Below are 7,356 nucleotides of genomic sequence, written 5' to 3' on the forward strand. Positions count from 1 at the left end.
TTAGTTTTCCCTGATATTTCCCCCATGACACCTTGGGGAATGATCTTCACTTTAGCAATACACAGCTGAGACTAAATAATCTTTGTTCTTCTGTCCCTATCTTACAATAGCCAAGTAGGCAAAGTGGTTATGTTTGTCACTTGGCTAGCAGTTAACAACCTTGATACCTTTAGCATTAAGAAGACAAGGGTGCCTAGTACATTCCATTGTGATGTACAAAAGCTAAAGGAATTAGAGTCAAGTTTCAACATGCCCCAAGTACTCATGTGGCAAATTAAACAATTCTCCATCCAAGTGGTATATGTATTTTTTTATAAAAGTTTTTGTTATATGTTCACTTTAGATATGCTTGCAAAAAGATTAAAAAATATTTTTAGCTCGTTTTAAATCTTATAGATATGCTCATACTCATAATCATCTAGGAAATTCTGCTCAGTAAAGAGACCTGGTTGTACATTAAAAAGGATTAAGTGAGGTCTAAAATCAAATAGACTTTGGTTTGAGTCCTGGGTATGTTTTTCTAGCTTTGTGACCTTGGGCACATTACTCAACCTCACCACTTCAGTTCCCTCGTTTGAAATATGGACACAGCAACAGTACTTCCCTCACTGGGTTGCTAGGAGGATTAGATGAGGTCCTGCGTGTAAAGAGCTTTGCACAAGATTTGGCATATTGTGAGCTTTCAATAAATGTTGGCTATTATTACAAGATAAAGATCTTTACTGAAAGATAAAAGCATTTTTTTCTTGGTGTGTAGACTTTTCTTTTTCTTTCAAATAACCAGCGCTTAATGGATTTTTTTCCCCCACTATGGCTGTAAGAAGTTTATTCTTGCCATTTTGATAAGACATATGGCATAAGCAAATGGGGGCTTGAGAGCACGAGGACCTTGGTGAAGGTAAAGTGAAGCCCCTGATGTGGGATGCGATAGCCTGGGCTGGTGGGTATCAGACTCCACGGGCCTCAAAAAGTCTCTCACAGTATTTCCCATCCAAAGAGTTCTTACATTTGCTGCCCCTGCAGATGCAGTGGGGAATACAGCTTTGTTATTAAACACCTTGAGGGTCTTCTACTACTTTGGCAAGAGTGAGATTTTTCTTCTACAGTGTCACTGATGTTGGGCTTGTAATATGGCTTTCAAGCAGATTATCTATATGATCAGTTCCTATGGGTAGGAATGTTACTCTGTATAATCCATATCAAAATGGCATACATACATAAGTGATTAATATGTTTTTAAGCAAACTATTAAACATATGTTTTAATGTTTTATATAATTAGAGTGACATTTGTTCTGAACCAAAAATTGGGATGTATGGTACAACAAAAATTTTTAAAAATTTTAAGAATTTAAAACATTTTAACTTTTAATTTTGATATCATTTTAGACTTACAGGTCATGACAGTACAGAGAGTTCCTACATACCCATTACTCAGCTTTCCCTAATGTTAACATCTCATATCACCATAGTAGAGTTGTTAAAACTTAGAAACAAACATTTGTACAAAACTATTAACTAAACCACAGATTTTATTAGGATTTCAATAGTTTTTTCTGTTAATGTCCTTATTCTGTTTCAGGGTCCAACCCAAGATAATCATGTTACATTTTGTTCTGTCCTTTAGTCTCTTCTAATCTGTCACAGTTCCTTTGTTTTTTTCCTTTCCTTTCACGACCTTGATAATTTTGTAAAGTACTGGTCAGGCATTTTGCAGAATGTCCTCAATTTGTCTAAGTTTGTGTGATGTGTTTCTCCGGATTATTGAGTTTATAGATTTTGGGGAAGGGTGCCACAGAAGTAATGTACCCTTCTCAGTGTGATATAGTAGGGGGTACAACATATTGACATATTCTCTTACTAGTAATTTTAACCTTTATCACTTGGTTAAAGTGACAGCAGCCAGGGTCCTCTTTCCTATAAGATTACTTTTTTCCCTTGGAGATGAATAAATACTTTGGGTGAGATACTTTGAGGCTATGTAAATATTCTGCTTCTCCTTAAACTTTCCATCTGATTTTAGCATTCATTTGTGGATCTCGCTTGTAACAATTTTCTAATGGTGATTTTTCTATTTCGCTCATTTCTCCTACATTTATTAATTGGAATTCTTTTGTAAAGAAGAGTTGTTTCTTCCCTCTCATCTATTTATTCAATCATTTATGTCAGTATGGACTTATGGATATTTGTCTTATTCTTTGGGTTATAATACAATATTATCATTATTTATTTTTTTCGTCAAATTGTTCCAGTTTTGGCTATTGGAAGCACTTTTAGGTTAGTTCCTGTGTCCTTTTAAAATATTTCCATTTTTATTTACTCCAGGCCTATCTTGTATTTTTCCTGTACCAGTTCTAGAATCAATTACTTCCCCCAAAGCCCTGGTTCCTTCTATTAGAGAATAGTTTTTAGAAACCAGGATCTGAGTGTCAGGTTCTCTCAGCAGACAGAGCAAGGAAATATGCATATGTGTGCTGACCGATGTACATATACATATCTATATTTTTGTATCCATCTATCTGTATATATATTTTAAAACAGCATGAATTCATGCTGACTCTGACTCCCATCCAGCACCACAGGTTTTATTCTAGCTTTCCCCTTTTCTGGAAAAGGCAAAACCATAAGAACAAAAAATGGGTCAGTGGTTGCTCAGGGCTGCACAAGGGAAATTTTGGCTTGACAAATCTTCATGGTACAGTGGTGGTAGATGCACAACTCTCTGCATTTGTCAACACTCATAGAATTGTATACCGCAAAGAGTGAATTTTACTATGTGCAAATTAGAAAAAACTTTAGCCAGAACATTGGAAGAACTCAACATGGAATGCAGATCGTGATGAATAAATCTAACTATTAAAATTAACGACATAACCACACTGAAGGGGATGGGGAAGAAAGGAGCTGACCCACATACCTTTAGAAAACAGTATATTGAGTGAATCAGTAAGACTAAAGACAAAGAGAATGGTATAAACACTGTACTTTAGTTGGTAAATTTGTTTCTCATAGGTATATGGGTTAGCAGTTATGAAACTACTTTTCATTGTGTACCAGGGTTAAACAAATTAATGCACTCATTGTGGATAATGAGAGCCAGGTTTCTTAATGCCAAAGAAAGAAGAAAGAAATAAACATTTTTGAATAAATAAAGGAATAAACATTTTTGGAATTTTTTATATAAAATGTTTATAGAGATATAAAAACTAAATCATATTTAGTTACACATTTAAAGAATTTTTTTAATTGAAAGAGATAAAATTACATGAAATTGAGAAAATCTGCTACATGTTACAAGCTATTAAAATATATGCAAGTGTGTGTGTATTTATGTATGTATACAATATTGTTTTCTCTAAAAGCATCAACATTTGTAGGAACACAGGCATTGCCATTCTGACTCAAACTAATGAGATTTTGTTCTTATTGGAAACAAAAATTTACCTCTATGTTTCTTGTATTGAGTGGTGTTGGTGCATTTTATTGCCAATGTGATTCATTTATTTTTAAAATTTTTACTGGAGTATAGTTGATTTATAATGTTGTGTTAGTTTCTGCTGTACAGCAAAGCGAAGCAGTTATACATATACATATATCATTCTTTTTTAGATTCTTTTCCCATATAGGTCATCACAGAGTATTGAGTAGAGTTCCCTGTGCTACACAGTAGGTCCTTATTAGTTATCTATTTTATATATAATAGCATGTATATGTCAATCCCAATCTCCCAATTTATCCCTCCCCCCCTTTCCCCTCTGGTAACCACAAGATTGCTTCTACATCTGTGACTATTTCTGTTTTGTAAATAAGTTCATCTGTATCAGTTTTTTTTAGATTCCACATATAAGTGATATCATATGATATTTGTCTTTCTCTGTCTGACTTAACTTTGCTCAGTATGACAATCTCTAGGTCCATCCATGTTGCTGCAAATGGCATTTTCATTCTTTTTTATGGCTGAGTAATATTCCATTGTGTGTGTGTGTGTGTGTGTGTGTGTGTGTGTGTGTGTATATATATACCACATCTTCTTTATCCATTCTTCTGTTGATGGACATTTAGTTTGCTTTTATGTCCTGGCTATTGTAAGTAGTGTTGAAATGAACATTGGGGTGAATGTATCTTTTTTTTTTAAAAACATCTTTATTGGAGTATAATTGCTTTACAATGTTGTGTTAGTTTCTGCTGTATAACAAAGTGAATCAGCTATACATATACATATATCCCCGTATCTCCTCCCTCTTGTGTCTCCCTCCCACCCTCCCTATCCGACACCTCTAGGTGGTCAAGCATGTATCTTTTTGGATTATGATTTTCTCCAGGAATGGGATTGCTGGATCATTTGGTAGTTCTATTTTGAGTTTTTTAAGGAACCTCCATACTGTTCTCCATAATGGCTGTACCAATTTACATTCTCACCAACAGTGTAGGAGGGGTCCCTTTTCTCCAAACCCTCTCCAGCATTTATTGTTTGTAGATTTTTTGATATGGCCATTCTGACCAGTGTGAGGTGATACCTCATTGTAGTTTTGATTTGCATTTCTCTAATAATTAGTGATGTTGAGCATCTCTTAATGTGCTTTGCCAACATGGATTTAAAATGAGGTTATGGTAATCCTTTTTGATGCCAATTTTATTTTAATATTACATATATATACTTCCCAGTATGATTTTATTTATATAAATGCTCAAAATGGACTAATTAAATCTCTGGTGACAGAATAGCAGTTATCTTTGGGGGGTAATGTATAATACTTCTGGGGTGCTAGTAATGTTCCATATCTTAATCTAGGTGGTGGTTACTTCATAAAATTTTATCAAGATATATATGATATATACATGATTTGTTCCCCCTTTATATGTGTGTTATATTTTAATTAAAACATTTGCTTAGAAAATTTCCAGACTCATGCTTGGACAGTTCAAATATCCAAATGTGTTTCCATGCTCTTGTAAGCAAGTGATCCTCTCTGATGGTGATTTTAAAGATAAACCTGTCTAAATTTCCCTTATCAGTTATTAGAAGCTCTGCCTCCTACAAGTGTGTCTAAATTTTCTTTTCATTATTTTTTCAAATCCCTTTATTTATTTAAATTTATTTATTTATTTGGCTGCATTGGATCTTCTTTGCTGCATGCAGGCTTTCTCTATTTGTGGCGAGTGGGGGCTACTCTTCGTTGCGGTGTGTGGGCTTCTCATTGCGGTGGCTTCTCTTGTTGTGGAGCATGGGCTCTAGACATGCGGGCTTCAGTAGTTACAGCATGCAGGCTCAGTAGTTGTGGCTCGTGGGCTTTAGAGCACAGGCTCAGTAGTTGTGGTGCACGGGCTTAGTTGCTCCACGGCATGTGGGATCTTCCTGGACCAGGGATCGAACCTGTGTCCCCTGCACTGGCAGGTGGATTCTTAACCACTGCACCACTAAGGAAGTCCCCTTTTGATTTTTCGATATCCTTTGCCTAAGAGATTACTATATCTTGTAGTGAGTTTTATACATTTATTCATTGAGGAAAGTGATGCTTTCTTTGATTCTTCTAAATTTATTTTCTCAATTTGAAAGAGAATTCTTTTTCCCTAAAACTTAAAACTCAGTGTGATAAGGCATTTTTCTTTCTTACATTATTTAAAAATGTATATACTATCACATTCTCACTGTCTTCACTTTTGTAGCATGCAAAATGCTATTCTCTTTCCCTTTAATTCAAAAGGAACCTCTACTCTTTGTCTTTCTACTCTTCTCACTTCTAATGAACCCACTCTGGATCTAAAATTCTAACATTTATTTTTGGGGGAGTTATGGCCAATATTGCACAGTGATTCTAGTTGTACTGCAGTTTCATAAAAGGACAATGTCATAATGTATTAGTAAAGTACAAATCTTATCCTGCTTTACCAGCTTACTAGTGAGGCTGTTTTGGCCTAGCCTGACTTTGGATTTTAACTATTTTTAACTATCCTTGTTTGTAGAGGCATTCTTTGATGCACAAATGAAAGGAATTAAAGTTAGGGATTATTAAATGTGGAGTTGGTTTGGCATGTAGGATGCTGTTGAATACATCTACAGTAGCATATAAATACAAGTCTTTGTCTTTAAAAAAAACCCACAAATTTTCACTTGCGATGTTTGGAATACTTCACAAACATCATGGCACACCCATTTGGCCTGCTTACCCCATTGGAATATCATTTTGTTTTATTTATTTATTTGTTTGTTGACTGTAGAACAGCCTTTATTGTTTGCAATGCAATGTGGAAGAGGAGGGGATACCACAACTCTGGCTCCTAGGGCAGCTCCACAGATCTGAAATCAAAGAAAGCGTGAGTACCCCAGGAAGGAGCCTGCTGAACCCTGGTTTTGCCCTGCTCCTTGGAGCCCGGTGTCCGGGCACTTGAGGTTAGAACCCACGGACTGGAAGCCTTCCGTGCCGAAGATGTGACACCGGGAAGGCCGGAGCCCTTTCCCTCAACCTCCATACATTACCGGGACTGAGAGGAATGTCATTTAATAAATGACATCACAATTCACAAAATTGTATTGATGGCATAAAAAAAGTCCCAAAATATTTACTAGTAGAGGCATGCAACTTTCTATTTTTTAAAATCTGAGCTCTAAATTTTCCCTTGCCTTCCTAAATTCTGCTCTTATACACCCCAAATAAGATGGTACAAAATGCTTCTTCTTTCAGTTGGTCATGAACTTGGGTGGCTTTAACTGCCTCTGGATTATGGTAACAGAATAATGGTTCACCAAAAATAGTCACATTCTAATCCCCATAACTCATGACTATGTTATGTAAAATGGTGTGTTAGTTTCCTATTGTGATGTAACAAAATACCACAAACTTAGTGTCTTAAGACAATATAAATTTGTTACTTAGTTATAAAGATCAGAAATCTAAAATGAGTTTCTGTGGCCTAGAATCAAGGTGTTGATAGGACTGTTACTTCTGTAGGCTCTAGGGCAGAATTTGTTTCCTTACCTTTTCTTGCTTTTAGAGGCGACCTATATTCCTAAGGGTGTGGTCCCCTCCTCCATCTTCAAAACCTGCAGTTTAGCATAATATGCATATCTCTCTCTGACTTTGACACTGACCCTCCTGCCTTCCTCTTTTACTTATCTGGACCCTTATGGTTACATTGAATCCACCCAGACAACCCAGGATAACATCCCCATCTTAATATCCTTAACTTAGTCATATTTGCAAAGTTCCTTTTGCCATCTAAGGTCATATCTTCACAAGTCCTGAAGAGGAGGATGTGGACATCTTGGGGGACCATAATTCTGCTAACCAATTCCATTTTGTCTAACTTTTAAGTTTATTACTATAAAATTTCTGATAATACCTTATTATTATCTTTT

At 35.7% G+C, this 7,356-nt stretch overlaps 1 non-coding gene across 1 annotated transcript; it reads right to left on the reverse strand.

Annotated features, from left to right (window-relative positions):
- Nucleotides 1-6,371: 6,371 nt before the first annotated feature.
- On the reverse strand, nt 6,372-6,490 carry LOC137772717 (small nucleolar RNA SNORA57). The gene has a single exon (XR_011075522.1). It is a non-coding gene; the product is annotated as a small nucleolar RNA SNORA57 (small nucleolar RNA).
- Between the last annotated feature and the right edge of the window lie 866 nt (nt 6,491-7,356).

Source organism: Eschrichtius robustus, chromosome 11 (assembly GCF_028021215.1).
Source record: "Eschrichtius robustus isolate mEscRob2 chromosome 11, mEscRob2.pri, whole genome shotgun sequence".
Lineage (NCBI taxonomy): Eukaryota > Metazoa > Chordata > Mammalia > Artiodactyla > Eschrichtiidae > Eschrichtius > Eschrichtius robustus.